The sequence below is a fragment of the Catharus ustulatus genome, chromosome 6 (assembly GCF_009819885.2).
Source record: "Catharus ustulatus isolate bCatUst1 chromosome 6, bCatUst1.pri.v2, whole genome shotgun sequence".
Lineage (NCBI taxonomy): Eukaryota > Metazoa > Chordata > Aves > Passeriformes > Turdidae > Catharus > Catharus ustulatus.
This window is the reverse complement of record NC_046226.1, coordinates 40,470,617-40,493,149: the sequence shown is the minus strand read 5'-3', so window position 1 is coordinate 40,493,149 and position 22,533 is coordinate 40,470,617. Positions and strand designations below refer to the sequence as shown.

At 38.8% G+C, this 22,533-nt stretch overlaps 1 protein-coding gene across 13 annotated transcripts in view; it reads left to right on the top strand.

The window, feature by feature from the left end:
- Positions 1-22,533, top strand: part of CELF1 (CUGBP Elav-like family member 1) — a 68,526-nt gene that overhangs the window by 3,895 nt on the left and 42,098 nt on the right. For 11 of the 13 annotated variants that reach the window (XR_004418317.1, XM_033063554.1, XM_033063553.1 and 8 more), the window contains exons 2-3: positions 7,601-7,685; positions 12,469-12,509. The gene's annotated coding sequence lies outside the window, so the exon portion shown is untranslated. The remainder of the gene's footprint in view (positions 1-7,600; positions 7,686-12,468; positions 12,510-22,533) is intronic. The other 2 variants (XM_033063557.1, XM_033063556.1) reach the window with 1 other exon arrangement.

Genomic DNA, 22,533 nt, shown 5'->3' with positions numbered 1-22,533 from the left:
GAAGAGGAATCCTTGTCCACAAGCTGTCTTGTCTGTCCCATGTGTGCATGTTACCCTTGTATTTTCAGTATACTTAGTATAGAATGGTCTTTTTGTTCTGTTTTTAGAAAAGGTGTGCTGGCTTACTGGCTGCTCTGTTAGAGGGAGAGTATTAGTGGCAAACTGATAAACTGCAAGTTTTGGTACTCTGCTGATTTAGAGTAGATTTATAACTGATTATTGGCTTGGTTTGTAGTGGTAAAGTTCCAGACAGATTTAAGATTATGTAAACTGGACTTAAAACCATATTGCTCTGGGATTTTTGCATTGGTTTGACTAAATTGCTTGTAATATAGCATGGAATAACTAACTGGAGTATTGCTGAAATCCATGTAAATGAGCAGGCAGTTTGGGTTCTTTGTCCTTTCCAGCAGCACACCTCAAGGAGATCCTTGTGGATGAGAGGATGGATGTTTGTTGAGTATCTGGTGTCATGCTGGTGTGCTATCTGGCAGGCTTTCCTTTGCAGAGCATTTTTTTTAATGCTTGTGTGCTTTGTATTCTCTCAGAATTGAATGCTCTCCCAATTAATATAAGAATGCAGGTGACTTTAAATTAGAGTTTTTCAGGACCTTGACTTCTTTTTTTCACTACTATCAAAACTGTTCTTTCGCTTAGCTTTCACTTCTGTCTGCAGGCTGTTTTGTACTGCACCTTTCACAAAAATAACGTGGTTGTTATTCACTAGATTTCAGTATTTCGCATATCAGAGTAAAACTGTTGTCCCTCAAACATCTTATCACTTCAAATGCAGGCTTTCACTGAACCCATACATATTCTCTGCTATTTTTGTCCCAAACAATGCAGTTCAAAAGATATTCCAATGCAGGCATGCAATCCACAAATTTTTTAGACTCTGTTGGAAAGGGAATATTCATGTCTGCTTTTTCCAGAGCAAAGGAGTTTGTAATTCAAATCAAGCACTTAGCAGACAATGTCCAAGTCTATATACGAAAACGATAGCATCTTTCTTAATGTATGTAGAGATTTGCAGGATGGACAGGAGGCGAGGCGTCTTATTATCTCTGCAAAATCTTACAAGACAGAGTTTTGAGAAATGTTTCTTCAGAAGGCAATGAAATACTGATATTTTAGGAAGAGAGAATGTATTTTGAACATCACATCTAGCTTTTGCATTTTGTGTAGGCACAATACAGTGAAAAAGTAATTTCTCTAATTCGTAGTTTTGTATTCCAAAGTAGAGTGCCATCTGAAAATACTTTTTGCCTGCTGGTATTTCCTTGTTATTTGTCTTTAAAATTTTTCTGTTCTTCACTTAAAATTCTGAATTAAAAAACCCTTGGGATGACGGGTCAACTTAGTGATGAGTTGTATTTCTCCTTGGCTTTTTGTTGGTTGTTTTTTCTTGCACGTGATTATTTGATGACTGTACAATGTGTAGCACAATTGAGCTAAAACAAGTTGAAGCAGTAAAAATGCCTTGCACGGTCCTAGTTAGAAGTGATACCCTTGGAAAAAATCAATATGTGAAATCTTCTTGGGGAAGAAAAGGGATTGTATATTTACTTCTCTAAAGCAGTTTTGACTGCTCAGAAATCCATGATTATATGCATTGGAGACCTAGGAAAAGTTGAGTGGGAATATTCTGATATTTATGGATTAAAACCACCCATGTTACAGTCTGGGTTGTACTTTCAGTGCCAGAATTTGATCCCTATCAGAGACTGGCTGTAGGTGGTACTGTCTATATTTCACAGTGTGAAAGCTGCTATAGCACTCATTGTTGTGGAATTTGCTTTGGAATTTCTATTTTTCCATTTAATTCAAGACTAAGTTTAATAGGAATTTCTTTAAAAGCAAGACTAGGACACAAATTTTTGATCCTTTTTTGTAAGGAAAATAATTTAGGCTGTTTTTCAGTGTAGAGTTAATTTTGCATATGCTGTTGTCTTCCTGAGTTTGCAAGGAACCTAAACCATTATTTCAGTAATGAGAAATTTGAAAAAATATCAGGTTTGTTGGGTTGAATGCCAGCACTTTTGTATCTACTTGTATGTGACATTAACAAAACTACCTGACTGGTGTGCTTCTCTGAATTCTGAATTGGCTACTGCATTCCTGATATAGCTGGAAGTTGCAGCTTCCACTTACTTGGATGAAAGGACTTTTCTGGTAGCTCCTGAAAGGTAGTTTGGTATCACCACATAAATGTGGGATACACCAAGGAGAAGCAATAAGCAGCAGCATGCGGTAAGAAATCTCTTGTGAAAAAATGATGCTTTTTTATATAAATGAAGCTGCTTTTGAGTTTGCAAACTGTCTTACTTGTGTACTAAAAAAAAAAAAAAATAAATAGACTGTGCCACTTTAAAGTTTTTTTCTATGAAGATCTAGGGATTTGGCTTTTCAATTGCATTTACTCCACTCTTTCCAGGCCAGAATGTGAAAGGGGTGGGGTGCTGCATAGTGCATTTCTTCTGTTTTTAAGAAGAATGTGTAGGAAAAGGTTTAGTCAGTGTTTAAACACTGGGAAAAAAGACTACAGGGAAAGCAGACAAGATATGGCAGATCACCATAGTAATTAGTATCAACCATTGAGAAAGGTCATGCTTCCTGGTTTAGGACAATACTTGAAAAGGGAGAAGGATTTAAAAAGATTTCTGTAATTCAATTTGGGCTGGAGGGGGGAGAAGGTCAAACCAAGAACTTAATATGTGAATGTGTGTGTCCAGAAGCAACAAGGAAGACTTCACTAGTTCTGTAGTTATTGAAATGCTGGTGGATGTGGGGATTCCCTGGGAGGAAGATTTTTGTCTTGTTTCTGAGTTACTGCCCAGATTTTGTTGGTGAATAGTGTTAGATGTTTGTGCATTATTAAGGTGGGCACAAACAAAGTGGAGTTGGAACTCATTTAAAAACAGCAACTTCTTTAGGTTTGTACACTTTAATTCTCTTCTTTCCTTGCACATTGTGACAGTGAATGAGGGTGTGTGTGTGTAAAGGAACTTGCCTTAGCAGTGGTCTTTTTCAGAGACCATGTATGGGTAAAGCAGTTCGGCTGGTTCAGCTCCTGCTCCTCCCTCTCAGGGAGCTGAGCAGAATCTCTTCTGCTGAAAGGGTTGTTCCACTTTCTGCTTTCTATATTTGTCCAGCAGAGCACACTGGCTCACCAGGCAGTGTGGCTGGCCTGGTGGGCATTTATTTGCTGAGCAGAATTGAGAGCCAGGGTTTATAGTCTCTGTTATGTCTGTCTGTCTGTCTCTGAGTCTCTGGGGACAGCTGGTGTTCCAAGTGAAAGGTGATCTGTTTGTGGATATGGTCTTTTTTGTGAAATGCAGTTCATACAAATTTGGGAGTCTAGGGACTGGAAATGGAGGAGTTGTCTTGCAGGGATAGTTTGTAGTGGGTGGCAGTGGCATCAGTAAGACGCAGATTTAACCTGGAAAAGAGCTGCTGTCTTCTGGGATGAGGATTTTAATCTCCCTTCCTGCTTTGGGGAGTGATTAGCCAAGACCTGTATCCTTCCATAAAAGGTCTGTTGTCACTGTCTGCCTTGAAGATTAATGAAAGCTAGATCCTTTCCTGGAAGATCTGAGTGCTGTCTTCGCTTGTTATGGGCAATGGGGATTAATGAGGAGCTAGACCCTGGCCTGCCTAGTTTGGAATCAGGAGCTGGTGTTCAGGGATGGGGCTTGTAGGAAATACCTTGTTAGGAAGGGCTGGAAACTTGCAGCTAAGACTTCCCTGACTATGTACTTGCGTAAACTTTGTATTAAGGCCCTGCACACATTGAGTTGACTATTCACAACTACTTTTTTTAAATAGTAGATCAGATGAACAAATAGTGCAGAAAGTCTGTTAGCTGCTACACTGTAGTAAACTCTTGATGCAATCTTCTTTGAGTAGCAGAAAGGTGCTCAAAATAGTGGCAGCAATTGAATACACCATTGACTGTGGCAATATTTTTTTGAGAGGGAGAAAGAGGGTATTTGTCTTTTGGATATCTATGCCTTTTGTTTCTGAAATTTGAGAGAGGAAAACATTGTTTTAGTTCTGAAATTGATTTTAGCAAGAGTCTGCCTTTTTTCTTGAGGACTGTGTTCCATAAACTCAGTTTTAATTATTTTTCTTTCCTACCACTGCAGTGTCTTCCGTGTATTTCCTCCTGAGAAAACTGGCTCTTTCTATTTGGAAGAAGGGTATTTTTGAGGCAAATGGGTGGATCTCAGCTCCCTGGCTGAGATCTGGATTGTACTGATGTCTGAAGGCAGAGACCTGTGATTGATGTGACAGAGGGTCGTCTTGAACTGACTGAACTCCAGCAACTTAGTTGTGTGGCTGTTTTCTGATCATTCTTTGTTTAATGGGAACACACTGCAGTAGTTTTTTTCCATCTTTATGTGGGAAACCTATGGAATTTGTTGTAAATACACAGCCTGTGGGATGTTAAGCTTGTAACCTGAAGTGTCTTGATATTTTGCCTAATTCTGGCATCTCTGCTAGAATTAGGCCCTCTGCCCACCTGACTTCCCACTTTTCCATTTGCTGACTCCCTAGCTGACAACCTTTCATTTGTATGAGTTACCAGTTAAAAGCAATTCTTGGTACTGCTTGAGGCCAGTGATTGGAGTTTTATGATTCCTCAGCTTTCAAGTGTTTTCTTGTAGCATACTCAGCTTTTCTTCTGCATAGTCTTGGAACAGGAATATGATTAGGCAATTTCAAAGGCTCTTGGAAGTACACTGTTGCATGTTTAAAAATACTGCATGTCTGTTCTGTGAAAGATGCCATGATAAATGGATAGAACTCTGAATAAATAATAAATATATGTGCACAAAGGGCATTTGAGTAGTAGAATGGCACTGGGGAATTTCAATCGTGCCACTTTGTTAGAATCTTCTTAAAGGCAATATATGAGAAAATGACATTGCTCAGAGCTAAGCCAAGCTGTCAAGACAGGAAATCTTGTTTGCTGTATATACTTCTGTGTTTCAGGGAGAATACCCAATAATCCATTCTGTCTTGACTCTGTTACCCTATCTGCGGAAAAGGTTTAATCAGGGTGGGAGACAAATGAAAAATTAACTTTTAACTGACATCCTTTGAAGGTACTGAAATTGCACAGGAAGGCATAAATTTTTATTTTCTTCTTGTCCTACTGGTTTTGGTGGGTTTTTTGGGGTTTTTTTTGGTTGTTGTTGTTTTTTTAACAAAAGCAAGCCCTTTTAAAAATATTATAATTATACACTAGAATAATAAAGTTAGGTTAAGGGTGGACATATGGGAAGATTACAAGAATTTTGAATTAAATCCAGAGTGCATTTCAAATTGATGAAACTTAAAACTGCTATTGTGGAGTAATTACAGGTATTAAATTTCAGGAAGAATAATTGAAAGTTGGAAAACATTTTCTGATGATTTTAAGAAGTTAAACCATATTGTTTAATCAAGAATATGTGTGAGATCAGTCATATAATGTCTCTAATATCTGAGGCAGTCCACTGACAAAGAATTGGAACAGTGAAGATTATTATATGGAAGGACATATATCTAGTTCTTACAAGTATAGTGTTTTCTTAACAGAAGCAGTGGAAGCCTTAATATCACGTGAGGCCTTTTAAAAGGATCAATCAGTAGAGATTTAATTGTGTGGAATTCAGTACCTAAATCTGATGATCTAGTTCCATGAGTAATTTAAATGAGTATCTGCTAGTATTGCTCTGAAGGAGGCTTGTGCCATTTTTCGTGTGTTTTTCCCTTCCTTTTTGCTGCAAAGAACATCTGTGTAGTTGTGCAGTGAATTGAATCTAGGAGCATGTCTGGGTTAAAACTATTATTTTTCTGTTGTTGGTGGGGGACAAGATCACACCTTGACATTTCTTTTCTCAGGCTTGTTGCACAGAGGTAGGGACGGACAGCTGGTGAAGAAAGAGTTGTTCACAATTCTTTTGGCAAGAGCACCAGATTAAACTGGATCTGTAGCAGGAGCTCCTTTCTGTTCAATCTGTTCCTTTGTATTTCTTGCCTGTTTCTGTTGAATGTTTATGGAGAGCTCATATCCAGTCTTCTCAGTTGTATAACCTGAAAATATTAAGTGAGAGTTGTTTGTCTGTGTTGCCTGCTAAGGTACATATAATTTGGTTTTAGACAGGGAAGTCCTAAATGTTGTCTTAACATACTTCTTAATGAATGCAATATTTAGTATGTCCTGTGTTTGATGCTACTCTACAGAAGGTCTGCTGTTCATTTGGGAAGAAATTGGTAAGCTTTTCTCATGTGAGGACAGAGAGAAAATTATGTGCCACAGTTGCATGTAAGTTTTGGTGGTATAAGGTGCCTCCAGAGTCTAGGCATGAGGTATAGAGAATTCAGAAAGATATTTCTTTTGTATCTACTCTGCATGCTCCTGCAGCCAAAGCTGTTTTATAGCACTCGGTTTTGCCATAAAGTTTATGTAGTCTCTTCCTGCTAGCACTGGAAAACTGCTAGCAGGTGTCAGTCATACTGTGCCTTCCAGTAAAAGTGAATGGGAATGAATTGATTGATAAGTGTGTAAGTGAAGAACATCTGAAAATACGTGCATAAGACTTCAAGCAAGTACTGACCCTCTAGTTCTTGGCAAAGTACATGGACTCTTGATCCTTCTCCACCCCTCCAGCTAAAATCTAACATGAAGTTATGGATCCAGACTTGTACAGCAGGGACAGTTTCTGAGGCCTTGGGAAGAGAGAGGAGCAAGCAGTTTGCTGTGCTTACACAGGGATCAGTGAGCATCAATCACTGCAGATGAGCAACCTGGAGAGGGTGTGTCAGAGTCACAGATGGACCATGAAGGTAGTTTGTGGAGTAGAAGGCTGCTGATACCAGTAGGAAAGGCATTCTGTTTGTTGTATTCAAATGTTTATAACTAGGAATGAAAACTTCTTCAGACAGAGGAAAGTTCATCTGAAGTGTGGCATTACATGTGTGATTGGTAGTCACACAAAAATGACGCTTCATGGCATGTGTTCATGTATTCATGTGTTTTCAGTAGATGGTAGATGAATGCAGATTTCTTTTTAACTACAGTTTTTCTGTGTTATTTACATTCTGTGTTTCAGATACTATATAAAGATACTGAGGAGAGTAAATGTCGCTAAAAAGAAATCAATGTATATACAAATAATGATACAAATAATGACAAATGAGAAACCTTCAGAGATCTGGACTAGAAGCTTTGTATGAACTGCTTTGCAGTGAAATGGTTACATTTTATTAAATTTGTGGTTTAGAACGAAAGTGGGACATTCTTAAGTTGATGTTCCCACAGCAATGCCAGCATTTGCCTCTGATGGAGAAAAAGAGATAGTATGAAATATTTTTTAAAGCTTCAGCTCTATACATCCAGTATTAAATCTCTTCAAGTGTTAATGAAAACTATTTGCTGTTAAAAGTTATTTGAATCGGTATTCATTGGTTATAATGGAGCAGTAACTGCAATTCTTTGCAGATGTAAATGAGTGTAATTTGTATCCATTTACTTCTGGAAAGGATTTACCGTGTGCCTGTTACAAAGTAAAGATAAAAATAATTGAGCATATTTTTACTCTTTGGTTTGCAGGCGTGGCAATGGCAGATTCTGCACGGTAGAGTTCATGGCAAGTATTTGTCTAATATAAGCCAGTCAAGACACATACAAGCTTCAGGTAAATCAGTCTTTCTTAGCTGTGCTTCTTTGAAATAAAGTATATATGTTTATACTTAAACATTTTACAAATACAGCATTTCAGACCTACTCAGAATTTTGTATACAGTTTAATTCTGGTCATTCAAAATTGGGACACCTCAAAATTATTTTCTTCCTGAAGCTAACAGTAGATGCTGGAAACAACCATGTACACTGTGTCCTCCTTTGACATTTTAGGTGTGGTAATACAGAATAGTGATTGCATTTGAGGATCTTTGTGGGGGACCTGCAATATATCTTTATTCTCTATTTGCTTTTGAATCTATTCTCTTCTGTACAGAAGGTGTGTAAGTGTCTTGAATTTTTAACACAGAGCTCTGCAAACTGTGTCTGTCTAAATAGGGGCGGTTTCCTCATTGAGATTTTTTTATCTTGCCTTTAAAGATAGGTAAGTTGAAAGTGTTGGTGTTTGAATCTTGTGGCTGAGATGGATGAGGTTGTTGAAGTTCAGCTAAAGTTCAGTTGCTTCTAGGAGTAGGCTTAGTGGTTAAACTGGGAATAAAACTCAGTCTTTCACCCAAAAGAAGACCAAACTCTACTGTGTGTGATAGATCTTCCTGTGGCATGTTGAGTCTCCACAAAGCCAAATGTGAATGCATGCTTTCTGACTTTCATTCAAAAAGTAAATGAAATGTTGTTTTAGTTTGTACCTTCTCTATTTGCAACTCCTGGTATATTTTCAGAGTCCCTTAATACCATAATCTGGAGAGAGATGGCAAGCTAAAATCTTTTGCTGGTGAGATTCTTTGAATGCTATTAAGAGACATGTTTTGTGGATTTTTTTTGGTGAAGTTGTTTGGGAGGTTTTCAGCTGAGATGCAACTGTAACAATGTGATGATACTCCTGATTTCGATTAAATACATTCTGTCATTAGTTTTCAAAATATCTTTTCACAAAGAAATAAGATTATTATTTCTTTGTACTCATTTGTCCATATTGTACGAACGGAAACTCTTAGGACCAAAAAGTTACTATTCAGCTACATAGTTAGCAACAGAAGTTGTGTCTTGTAAGCCCTAGTCCCATGTTTTCAACAGTAAATCACTGGATTGGTTTGTATTGTTGAATGAGTCTTTGATGCTTTTGTTTTGGTTTCTAAGACTTAGTCATCAATCTTGGAGGTATTTGGGCTGTAAATGCTGAGTGGACATGGAACAGACATTGCAAATATGATCAACATCCCAAATCTTAAGTATTTTATGATGTCCTGGTTAGAGTAACTTGAAACATAACATTTTAAATGTTTTCCTGTCTTTTCATCTTTGTCTGCAATGGTTCACCCAAAATGTTCACCTCTTCTATTCTTCATTCTGTTCTTCCTGTTACATCTGATGTTGGAAAGACCTTCTTACAGTAGAATATACTGTCATGAGTAATTCAACTTGCTAACTGTGTAGTTTGTCTGCTACCCTGTATACCCTTTAGTATTTGTGCTGGCAGCACTGAGAAAAACAGTATTTGGCAGCTCTGTCTGCCAAAATAAATTGAGCAGGCGCAGTGACTGAGCTGTGGCCTCACATTGAACAAGTAGCTTCTGGTGCTGAGAGGTTTGGGTGGTGTAAAGATTGCAGTAGAAGGGCACTTCTCAGATAAAAATGTACATCTGCTTCTCTACTAGGGTTTTTATATCATAGGAGTTTGCCCTTACTATCTCAGTTGTGTTGTTGTCCCTTTAGTAAGGGTTGCTACAAAGTGACTCTTTCTGTGGGTTGTGGCCTGAGCTGTGCAGTGATTGAAACTTCCTCTGGTTTGTGTGGGACTCTTGGGTCATGATCCTTCTAGTGCGGTTGCTCTGTAGCTCCTTGGTGCATCATCTCCCTCCTGTACTTCTTCCAAAGGAATAGTGCTCTCTCTATTTTTAAATTTTCATTATTGGTCACCCAGGTTCCTAAAAGTATGTAAATCTGCAGTGAGTCCAGACTGAATGCTGATATATGTGAGAGACTGTTGACGCCAGGATGTATCTGAGCTTGAGCTATGTGGTCTGTTTGATCTGTTGGCCTCTTTAATTGCCAATGGTAACCTTGACATCCCATAAACATTAGTTCCTGGAAAGTGTAATGAGAAATCAGAACTAACTGGTCTAGACAAAGTGCTGACTGTGACAGTAATTTCATTGATCAGAATCCATTAAATGATCTAGTATTCTCTTAGATGGTCCCGGGTGCTGGTGAGGCAGAAGTTTTACCACTTAGTAGAAAAGCAGTATTGCTGGATTTATTGGGCTCATATCCATTGTCTAGTACTTAGTGGGTAGAGTCACTTGTTTTCATTACCAACTGCAGTTCTATTTATATTATATTGCATATCAAAAATTGCAGCTGTTTATCAGTGAGAGTATATTTTGTCACCTTTAGATCTGGCAGGCTGTTAAATCTAAGCGTTAAACCTTTGTTTTTCTACATGGGGTAGTCAGGTAGTGTCAGTAGTTCCTCCCAGCTTTGTGCAGTAGTTGAAAGTGACAGCTGTACTCAGCTGCAACACCTTAGGGGACATAGGGGACAACTTCAGGAAAATTTTTATAAATGCTCTGATGAGAGATCTGAATTTACTCCATTAATTGTTTTGCTGACCACACTAAGAACACTCATGCAGCTATTAAAACAGTTGGCTATGAGCATCAAATGCTGGCTGGGGAGAGCCTACTTTGCACAAGGGCTTACTGCCCCATCAGTTAATTACAGAAGTGACTATGCTGCACACATGGCTAGCAGCACCCAGCTATATGTATGTGTGTATACCTTAGTCTGAGGGATCCAAACTCCAATTTTTCCTGAGAAGAAACACAGCTATCAGATTCTTTGGCCTTTGGGCCAGGATTGTCTGATGTGTAAACTGGGATAAATTATTCAGTGTATTTATGTTCTGCATGCAATTAAATAAACCATGCTAAAACCATTTGTGATTTAAGTGCACTCTCCCAGGCTTTCTACAGGTGGTTGTGAGTTTTGATGCTTGGTTTTTGAAGTTTTTATTGTCTTGAATTTTGCCTTTGATTTAGTGAAGTGTATATTTTTTCCCAAAGGTATCCAAGAATTATGGGTTCCTCTGGCTATGTTAGCTGCACTTTTGGTTTCTTTGAAGTTTTTAAATTAATTCACTAGCGTGTTACAGTTACATGTGCAAAGTGAAGATTTTCTTTTTGACATCAAAAAGTTGTTTATATAGATATTTTTAAGCATTCACAAGATCAAGTAGCTGTATATTTATTTTTTTTTCTGAAAGCTGATTATCAAAGGAATATAATTTGGTATATAAGCAAAAAAATTATATTACATGTTGTTTTGAAGACATTGGGAGCTAGACATGAAGAAGGCCTGTTAGCAGGAATCTGAGACTTTTTTTTTTTTGGCCATAAACAAATATTTTGTAATTAAACTTCAGAAAAGCAGAGGCATCTGACTGAGGTGGAAGAAGTGTCTTAAGGTAATGTTTGCCTGAATCAGTAATTGAAACTTCATAATCCAGAATGTTGTTGCGAAACAGAACAAAAATAAATGTGTGGAGTGTTCCCTGAACCATAGTCAGTTATGAGTAATATTCTAGAAAGTAAAATTCATAATTTAGAAAATGCACATTTCAGATAACTGTGTTATGTTTGTCAGGATTCATGGATTGGGTTTTGTTTGCAACAAATATTATAAGAAAGTTAATTTTGTTCCTTTAGAGGCTTTAGTACTTTATTAAATAAATTGAACAAATAGGAAGAATTTAGAATTGAAAATTCTCAAGAGATCTCCCTTTGAAAAAGTGGGCATGAGTACATGTGATAGATAGCTAAGTGTATTACATGGCAAGTTAGAAGAAGATGTGGCTCCCTTATTCTCACTTACTAAAAAAAAATATAGAACAAAGGTTAAGTAGGGGCCTGCAAAGCAGTCAAAACTGGGAGCTCAGATAGCCTTGTGTAATTCTTCTCCTTGCTGATGGATGCAGTTTTTACTTTGGTAACTATAGATAAGTAAATAGATTTGGATTTTCTGTAGAATACTGCTAGACTGACATGAGTGTAATAACCCAGGAGGAGGCAGAGAAAAAATTATTTCAGGGAGAGAAAAAGTCAAGGAACCTCACAAATAAAAATTCCCAAGTTTGTGTTTAAATACAGACTAGCTTGTGTTGAGAGTCTGTTGCTGGGTTTGCAAAAAGAGAACTCTGAATCATGAAGTAACATTGCCTGTTTTTGAGGTGCTAGTACAGACAATCTGTATGGTTCCTGGCTGATTATTTGTTTAAGATGTAGAAATAACATTTTTTCTTTGTGTTGTTCTGTGTTCCCTAATTCAGTGCTTTTTGATATATTTTCATTTATGCAGTTGTACATTAGAGTTCCCCTCTGCAGGTTCATGGTCATCTGTTAGTGAAACTGTCAAAATAATGCCAAATAGGAGTTTAGGATTGTGGCTACTGCTGTTGGTAGCTGCCTCTGTTGTGACAGCCAAAAGGCCAGATAGGTGGCATAAGTCCACTGGGAAGCTGGGAAGCTCCAAGACTTCTGTTTTCAGCCATGTGTCTGCAGTCCATTTTTGTGCACCCTTTCATTTACCCTGTGTATGTGAAATATGCAGCTTCAGTTTTGACTCTGTTGAGGGCTGTTACCACCCCGTGATGACTTCTGTTATTAGAAATTTGCTTTGCTTTCCCAGTCCTCAGCGCTTTACCGGGTAGAGTTCATGCAATGATTATTGTTATCTGATGTTAACGCTGGAGTCCTCAATGTGTGTTTTTCCTTATCTTTCAGAGTGAAGACTGGAACGGCTGGAGGGAGGTGCATAGCTGCAGGTATGAGCCAACTAAAGTTTGTATCCCTCAGTTGCACATAAGAGCTTCCTTTCAAAGTTTTACAGAGATGTTGTTTTTGCATTCAGTGATGAAAGCAGTCATTTTCCACTGCAGTGAGCAGTGCTCCCTGAACCTTAAACTCTGCAGTTTCCTGCCTTTGTACTGCCAAAGGGGGCTGGGAGTGTTAACAGTTCAGGACTGTGAGTACTGTGTCAATAGACATCTTTAACTCCATCTGTAATTTAATAATTTTAGAAGCATAACTGCAAGGTAGAAAATGCACGTTTTCATTGTAATTTCTGGAGCAGAACAAATCTACAATATTCTGTAGTACATGAAACCCTAAAGGTGAGTATTAGTGGACAACTCCTTCTAGGCTGAGACACATTTGATTATGTGCAGCAGAAGGGGAACATAGTCCAGTATGAAAGTGCATGGAGTCAAATGTGAGGATCTTTTGGTGCAATTTTCTTAGTGCTGGAAGTCCAGTAAGGGTGATTAGTTTCATGTGACAGCCGAGACAATTACCCCTTCTCAGTTTCCAGCTGAGAGTTTACTGCTGTGTCCTTTGGTTATGTTTGGTTCTCATGGTAGCTTGCATTATAGATGGAGTCAGCTTGACAACCCAGGAAAAAGCTCTTCTGTGATCTAGCTGTTTGTCTGGTTTAGGAAGTTGGAATGATTTACTGTGTGGCCAGAGGAGTACAAAAGAACATATCAGACTGTTCGTACTGTGCACCTCAAGACTTTTGGTTCACTTCTGAGACAACTGACCTGTAACTGCTGTGTTAAGTAACACTATCAGTATCACCACAACCAGATTTTGGTGATTTTTGTTCTTCCAGGAAATCACCTCTGCTATGGCAGAAATATTTAAGATGTGCTTTGGTCTACAGACAACCAGGGAGAATGGAGTTTTTAACAGTGTCTTGAGGAAAGAGTTGCTTTCTGCTCTGGACAGACATTTTCTACAGTTTTCATAAATGCATTGGGAAGGATTTAGTTATGTCCATACCAGGAAGAAAAACAAATAATTCTTTAAAGTGCAGGATATCCTGTCTCTCTATATGTTACTCATCAGGGTAGAAAGATCTAAAGTTGGTTTAAGAAATCCAGAAACACCTTCATTTTTAGAGAGTTGGTGATTGACCTCTGTTTGGAAGTACCGGTTTGAGGGCATTTGTCTCCAGGCATTGTGTGAGTTGCAAAACACTTAACTTCTTTACTAATGATTGGTGCTCTCTACTTTGCACTTCCTGCTCCTTTGCTGTCCATTAGGACCATAAAGGGGATTGGAAAGAGAGAATACTGATCATCGTGTTTGTGACTTTTTTATGAAAAATTTGCATGATTAAGCCTAGTTTTTTAAACTCATGGCATTCTCCAATTGCAAAACCCAGGTCCAGAATTGATATATTTGGGTTATTTAAATAACAAAACCATCAGATTATTTAAATAGCAAGATAATCACCAAGTTCCTAGTTGATGAAATTAAGTCACTTTGATTCAGTGCAAGATCTGTGGTTTCTCATCTTAAGAGTGAAATAAAGTTGAATTAATCTGCCTAAATGTGAATAAGAAAGATGTCCAAATGGAAGAGGATGGAGTCTTTTCTTGAACATCAAATAATGACATGTGAAATTGTTTCTATACGTCCCAGTATGAAATCCCTCATCATGATTAACTCTATAGAGATATATCAGAATAGAACTGATAGCATTCTGCTTCTGGTCTGTTACAGAGAATAAAAATGGAGGAGTCAGTTTTGCTTTTAAATAAGGAGTCAATCCTACCTCTGTATTGACTTGTCGTATACACATTTACCATGCTGAAACATGTCTACGTTCAAATAAAATTTCTGCACATATGAGCCCCTTCCAAAATGGAAGTCTTTGGCATGGAGATAAAAATGGGCATTAAAGACTGTAGATTGTCAAATGATAGTCATGGAATCTTTAAGGTTGGAGAAGACTCTTAAGATCACAGAATTCAGCCATTAACCTGACACTGCCAAGTGTTAAGCACCACAGTTAAGCACCACATTTACACGTTTTTTAAGTACCTTCAGGGATGGAGATTTTAACACTTCTCTGGGCAGCCTGTTCCATTGCTTGACAACCCTTTCAGTGAAGAAATTCTTCCTAATATCCAGTCTAAACTTTTGGTGTGACTTGAGGCCATTTTGTCTGGTCTTGTTACTTGGGAGAAAAGACTGACTCCCACTTTAGTACACCCTCCTTTCAGGTAGTTGTATAGAGAAGAAGGTCTCCCTTTAGCCTCCTTTTCTCCAGTCTAAACAACCACAGCTCATTCAAGTTCTTCCCATAAGACTTGTGCTCCAGACCCTTCACCAGCTCAATTGCCCCTCTCTGGACATGCTCCAGCCCCTTAGTGTGCTTCTTGTAGTGAGGGGTCTAAAACTGGACACAGCACTCAAGGTGTGGCCTCACCAGTGCCAAGTCACTGTCCTGGTCCTACTAGCCACATTATTCTTGATACAGACCAGGATGCCATTGGCCTTCTTGGCCACCTGGCCACTGCTGGCTCATGTTCAACTGCTGTTGACCAATCTCCCTAAGTCCTTTCCTGCTGTGCAGTTTCCCAGCCCTGCTTCCTCCAGCCTGTAGCATTACATGGGGTTGTTGTGACCCAAGGGCAGGACCTGGCACTGGGCCTTGTTGAGATACACACTTAGCCTCAGTCTATTGATCCAGCCTACCCTGATCCCTCTGCAGAGCCTTCCTACCCTCGGGCAAATCAGCACTCCTACCCAATTTGGTGTTGCCTGCACACTTGCTGAAGGTACACGTGATCCTTTCATTCAACTCATTGGTAAAGAGATTAAACAGGGCTGGCCCTAATACTAAGTCCTGGGGATCACCACTGGTGCCTGGATGTAAACTCCAGTCACCACCACTCTCTGGGCCCAGGCATCCAGTCAGATTTTACACAGCAAAGAGTACACCCATTCCCATAATGAAAAGTCACTTTGTCCTGGAGGATGCTGTGGGAAGGAGTGTTAAAGGCTTTATTGAAGTTCAGGTAGACAACATCAAAAGCCTTTCCTCATCCACTCAGCAAGTCACCTTGATATAGATCAGGTTGGTCAAGCAGGACCTGCCTTTCAGAAACCCCTGCTGTCTGGGCCTGATCCCTTGTTTGTTCTGTGTGATGGCACTCAGGATCATCTGCTCCTTGACCTTCCCCATCCCAGAGGTCAGGCTGACATGCCCGTGGTTCCCCAGATCCTCCTTTTAACCCTTCATGTAGGTGGGGTGTAACATTTGCTAACTTCCAGTCAACTGGGACTATGCAACCAGATGGAGATTTTCCTTAGCCCTTCTTTTGTTGCTAATACATTTTGAAAAACGTTTCTTCTTGTCTTTTATGGCAGTAGCCAAATTAAGTTCTAGTTGGGATTTGGCCCTTTTAATTTTCTCCCTGCATAACCTCAGGACATCTTCATAGTCCTGCCAGGTTGCCTGCCCCTGCTGAGTTCCAACCAAAGTGCTCTCTGTTCAGCCAGCATGGTCGTCTTCGTCACTGGCTCGTCTTTCAGCACATAGGCCTTCTGATGAGGCTTTAGGATTTCCTTCTTATAAAGCATCTGGACTCCTCTGCCCCTTAGGACTGCATCCCAAGGGACACCATCAATCAGTCTCCTCCTCAGACCAGAGTCTACCCTCCAGATATCCAGGGTGGCAGTTCTGCTGGCATTACCTCCTTGCTTCTCCAAGAATTGAAACCTATCATTTTGTGATTGTGATGCCCAAGACAGCTTCCAGCATCACCCACCAGTCCTTCCCTGTTCACAAACAGTAAGTCCAGTGGGATACCTTCCCTGCTGATTCCCTCACTATCTGTGTCAGGAAACTACTATCCACACACTCCAAGAACTTCCCATATTGTTTCCTCTCTGCTGTGTTGTATTTCCAGCAAACATCTGGTAAGCTGAAGTCCCGCACAGGAACAAAGGCTGGCAATAGTGAGATTCATTGGTGTAGATGCACTTTAATTAGGCTGTCAATCCTGCTGCCTTTTCAGGTAGAGAAGCTGTAGTTACTGCATGAAATTCTTCCTCAATACTTCTAAAACCATTTATAGTTTAGGAAAGTAGATATAAATGTATTTGATGATAGAATTACTTGTTTGGAGGAACTGGATCAGAAAAGTATTCTTCATTCTTTCCGGGCTTAGCTCTTCCTGAAGTTGAAACCTACTACAGTATCTAATGGTTATTTAGACATTATTAAAGAGTAAATGTTAAAAACATGGCTGTATTTTCTTAATTGATTAGAAAAACTGAGATACATATATCATACTGATTCTCTTTTGACTCTAGAGATACTTTTTCAGAAATATACTCTCTGGACCTTAGATTGTGGTCCTGAATAACTTAAAAGCTAGTGAAGTTTTGCAGATGGCTGCTTATCCAAAATAGGCAGCAGGAGTCCCAGCTTTGATTAGGAGACAAAAATAACAACTTAATCAATATTATTTCTTCTGTACCAGGAGTGATCCTGGAACTTCTCTTGTTGCTTCTGTTTTTACCTCACAATGTATGTGGTGGGTTGAACTGTTTGTCTTTTCAGGGACACCACACCCCACTTCCATTCCTCTCTCCTCATGGACAATGCTGGAGCTATACCTATGTAACCTCATGCCAAGGGGAAATGATGCCTAACTGTGTTCTGAGTTGGTGCTCAACATAAAAATTACTATTGCAGCAATTACTGTTTGAACTGTGTAATGTACTCTCCTGGAGAGCCCCTGACTAGGTTACATTTGAACTTTCTTCAGGTAACATGCAACCAAAAGCTTTCCTTTGGATAAAATGAAATGAGATCGAAATAGTGACTTCTTGTAGTATAATATTAACTGATTCTTGTTTGTATCTGGTACTATTCATAAAAACAATTTGAGATCAAAGGACTCCTCAAAGTGGCTTGTACAACTGTTCTGATGGCTATAAAGGACGATGAAACTTGAGACTTGTTGCTTTTAGTCCAAAAGGTCTCTTGAAACTTAGAAGAAGAAAAAAAAAGACTATCAGAAAAAAAATTAGATGTGTCTAACTGCTATTCTATGGCATTTCAGTAAGGAGAATAATAATTTGTAGTTTGTTCCTTTGAGTTAAGATACCATATTACATTTCTTAAGTAAAAAAAAAGTGACTCTGGCCAGTTCTTACTTAAGGTTTTACTTTGCATGTGCACAAGATGTATTGCTTGCCATAAATTTAAAGGTGTTTTTGATTCAGGGGTCCTCCTGCAGGCTAATATAAATAATATAAAAATATAGCAATCTTTGTACATGCTATTTTCCTGGAATTGTACAGCTAGGTCTGCTGTTCCTCTTGGGTCCAATATGCGACCACACAGCCTTCTCTGTGAATATGGTTGCTTTGCCTGCTCTAATGCTTTATGGCATGTTTGGCTTGAGGACAAACAGACTGTTGAGAGCTTTCCAAGAATGACTGGATTCCCAGGTCCTTACTAGAGGAGTAACTTCTGGCTCTGTTTCAGTGTCAGAAGACTGTCCTAACATGCGTACATGAGTCCTTAAAAATCTGGAGAATGTTGTAGAGATTGCAAAACGTTTTTTTCCAGTGTATCTCTTTGACATAGGTACAGAGCTGCAGATTCATGTTGTACAGGAAAATATAGGGATATCTGAAACCAGATCAATAGTTACTGTGTAATAGGTGAAGAAGTTGAAGCATATTTAAAGTTTCTTGTTCCGTAGAATTGCTTGCAGGATTGTTTCTTTTTTGTTGCACAAAAAGATGGTCAGAAGTTTACCTTCAGCTATTTCTCTCTTAAAAAAAACCGAAAAAACTAAACAAATAAACCAAACTCAGAGGCAACACTTAGGGGAGAGAAAGAGGGCAAAGACACTCTTAAGTGGGATCTGTATCTTGCCTTTAACACAAGATTGCTTGCAAGTATTATATTCTTATTCTCTTACAATAAAGACTTGAGCTTTGTAGTACAAGTGTGATTTGTCATCTGTATTTCTGTGTCTTGGGGTCTGAATTCAGTCAATAAACAAAAAGAAAAGGTGCAAGGGGAAAACTCAAACCTTGCTGCTGCCTTAAATGTTCCATCCTGTCCCCTGTCCTTCCACAGGGTAGAAATGTGTGTCCTCTCTTCTTATACTCATTTCCTGCTTTGTCTCCTGTGTCATACAGCTGCCTTCATTTCCTCTTACTATTGTTGTGACCAAGCCACTTTTCCTACTTTCTCAAGAAGTTTTTTCTGTCTGCAGTGCCAAAGTGTCTACATGTCTTTCCGATCTCTCTTAGGTACTTAAGGTTTCCATCTGGTTTTTTGTCTCTTGCAAAGTGCAAACATTTTTATGCTCTAGCACTGTGATTATAAAAATTCAAAATGCTTCTCAAAATCAAACTACTGGCATGTTTGCATATATTAAAAATAAAATTTTAAAGTAAAATTTTAAAATAAAATTTTAAAGGGAAAGAATACTTTGCTGTAGAGCTTAAGCAGTACATGAAATAGTACCTGAAATCTATTTACAAAAAAACCTCAAAACAAAACCTAGAGGTAAGGATAAAGAGCTTTAATTTTTTAATTGTTTTTGTTATTGTTGTCTTTAATATACTAGAACAAGGGGAAGAAACCTGTACATGTCTACTTTAAAAGCAATTGCCCTGGGATACATCAATGCTTTTTCCTAACATCAATTATTAATTGTAAAATGCCTTGCAAAGAGGGTTAAGCATGTGATGTTTACTCCTAGTCTGTGATTTGAAAAAATTAATTTTTCTAGGGAACCTACATTAAGGCTTGTTGTTATCTCTTCTGCAGGTACTGGTGCTCTAAGGGGTTGTCCTGCATTAATTGCTTCAGATTCATTTTTTGGTCTTTTAGCAGTTTGTTTGCTTGTATGCTTTGTGTCTGGTACCTTTAATACAGTGTCTTCTCAGCCAGACTTTGCTGTCTTCTTTGCATCACAGTAAGTTTTCCTGTATCCTGTGCCTTAGCTTTAAATTCACAACTACAGTTTGCATTCACAACTCCCTCTGCATTCCTGTAGTCTGGACATGGAAAACTGCAAAACAAACAAAATGGTAACAAAACAGGGAAAGACAGAAATGTAACATAAATTCCAGATCACTATTCTGAAGGTAACAGTTGAGAACTTTAATTACAAAATTAAAGTTAGCCAAAGAAAATATATTACAATATAAGGAAAACAGTCCAGGTACCGCTTCTTATATTTCTGTGAAGATACATGTATGCATGTAATATATCATTGGAGAATGGGTATATGAAGAAGGTAATTATACACCAAAGAGATGATGAAGTTTCTAGGAAACTGTCTTAGCGTGAAGATTTTACTTGTGTATAGGCATATTTTCTCCTTATTTCACTGTGCTGATGTAGTAGTCTACTCTCCTGGTGCTGCACAAGTACTCTCCTTGAAAACAGGATGAGTACATACTGTGTGCCTTTGGAAAAATCCACATATACTAACTGAAGTTATCTGCCACTCTGTACAAAGCACTGTAGCAGACTGAGATATTTTAAATTCTTTTGAGTTTTTTTTTAATGTTAAAAAAATAATTAAATGGATACAAGTTCTGGAAAGAATAGTTGGCTATACTTCAAGGGAATGCTGTGAAAGCTATCAGTTTTCAACAATAGAGTAATGAGAGATTTTATGGTCAGGGATGGGTGTTTTAGATCCATGTCAGGAGGTAGTCTCATGGCCAGGCAATTCCATTTTTCTCTCTTTGGTAATGCCTGTGCAAGCCTTTGTAGCATCATCACTGAAGCAGCAGACACAGCTGAAGTGGGTCAAGGGCTGGGTTAGCAACCTCATGCTGCTGTGTTAGCTGGCAGCTGTGCACTAAGAAAGTAGGGCTCAGGGTGGCATCGTGCAGCTGTTCTGTCCTAGAGAAGCAGATCATTGCAGAGCTGTGGGTTGCTCACATCGCAGAATCCCAATACCCACAGCCCTGTCAGGATATTCACAGCACAACCCTGTATCCTCTCTCAGGAAAGCAGTTGAGGAAGCAATGTATCAGAAGATGAGAGGAAAATTGAACAGGTTCATAGACCACTGCCTTAAATTTTGTGGACTTCATTCATGTGTTATAAGAGGGTCCTAAGCCTGATAATTCATCTTTTCCAAGTTCTTGTTAGATGTGCTGTCAGTAGCAGTTACTGGCAGAGCAGGACCTAGTTGTAGTTTGGGGTGGGGTTTTTTTGACTTCTCAGATTTGAACAGATAGTGTAACCTGTTTCCTGATAGTTCAACTCTCATATTGCAGAGCTACTGTCTGCCATTTGGTGTAAGTTGTCCTCGGGAAGGAGCCAGATATTGAGTATATCACAGATTTAATTTGTTCATCAGTTATGTGGTGGCATAGTGAAAGCAGTTGTAAGGCATTTTAAAAAGAAGGGAAAGTGTATATACTGGTTACTGTCTTTGCTTTTACATTTCCTGAAGTCCAGAGGTGTGGGGTTTGGTTTTTTTTGTTGTGTAGTTTATGATGTTGGGGGAACTATTGGGGAGGTTTTAGTGTTACTAAAGCAATTGATTATAGTGCACATATTTTTAGTGAGCATTTACATCATATGTGTATAGTTCAGTTCTTCAGTAGCTTTAGCAGGAAAACTTTTTTTTTTTTTAAACGTAGTGTAGTTTGTTTTGTCCTAACACAAATGCATAGGCAAATTCCTGCTCTTTGGCATGTTCTAGGCCTATCACTGCCATTCACAGAGGCTAATAACCTCTAGTGCTTGTTATCACCACAAAACTGACTCAGTGGTCTCTCAGCCTCTCTGTTTAAGCTCAGAACCTCATCTGTTGTGGTTTGTCTGGTAGCTTCTTATGGGTCCCTTCCAAGTACTTGTCTCTTCTTCCACTCACTCAAGTTTATTGCATCTGCATTATCCTGCCAAGGAGTTACAAAAATGTACTAACCTGTGTGAGAAATACAACAGCATTCCCTCTCTGAGAAAGAAAGATGTATCAGCCATTAGAATTTGCTTTCTTAGCTGTCATTTGAAAAGCTGTTTTGGAGATACAAGGTGTCTAAAGTAATAGCCACGCGTGCCCTTTGATAATTTGTGCAGTCACATGCATTCACTTCACTGCTTGTTGTTCGAAGTAAAAGCAAGAGGTACACGTAGACTGTTCAGTCCAATTAAGGTATGACAGTCAAAGCAGAACTATTTGGCATCACTGGCTCCCAAAGAGAGCCTGCAAGAAAGATAGGAGATTGTTTACAAGGGCAGGTAGTGACAGAATGAGGGGGAATGGCTTCAAACTGTGACTAGGTTTAGATCAGATGTTAGGGAAAAATTCTTTACTATTAGAGTGTTGTGGTACTGGAACAGGTTGCCAAGAGAATTTGTGGATGTTCCATCCCTGGAGATGTTCAAGGCCAGGTTGGATGGGGCTCTAGGCAACCTGGTGTAGTGAAAGATGTTCAGTCCATGGTAAGGGGTGTTGGAAATAACTGAGCTTTAAGGTCCATTCCAACCCAAACACATCTACGGTTCTGGAATTGTATGATTCCTTTTTGAAAATACTTGAATCCATTGTTCATATTCAAATTCATTTGTTAGACAACAAATGTGCCAAGGCATTAAGTTCCTAATGATTTAGCATTAAGTGAAGGGGAAGTGAAAACAGAACACTCAGCTCTTGATCTTTTCCCTTCAATGTGCCAGTAGCTCTCAACTGGACTGGCTGTTGGTTGTGATCTACAAATAAACAGGGAAAAGTCACTGAAGGATCTTGAGATCTATGGGATTTAGTCTAAGATGGTACAACATATCCATAGGAAGAGCTTTTTTTTTGATTCTGCTTTTGATAATGATTGATATATTTGTGTTAAGGGTCACCTCTCCAGTGTATGGGTTTATTGTATAACAAACAGTTCTCTGTCCTCCAGGAAAGCATCACTTGCCTCCTGGTTTGTCTGTGTGATGTCTGGAAACTCAAGAGCTGAGGGAGGTTGCTTGGATTTTTGCATTGAGTTGGTACAAAG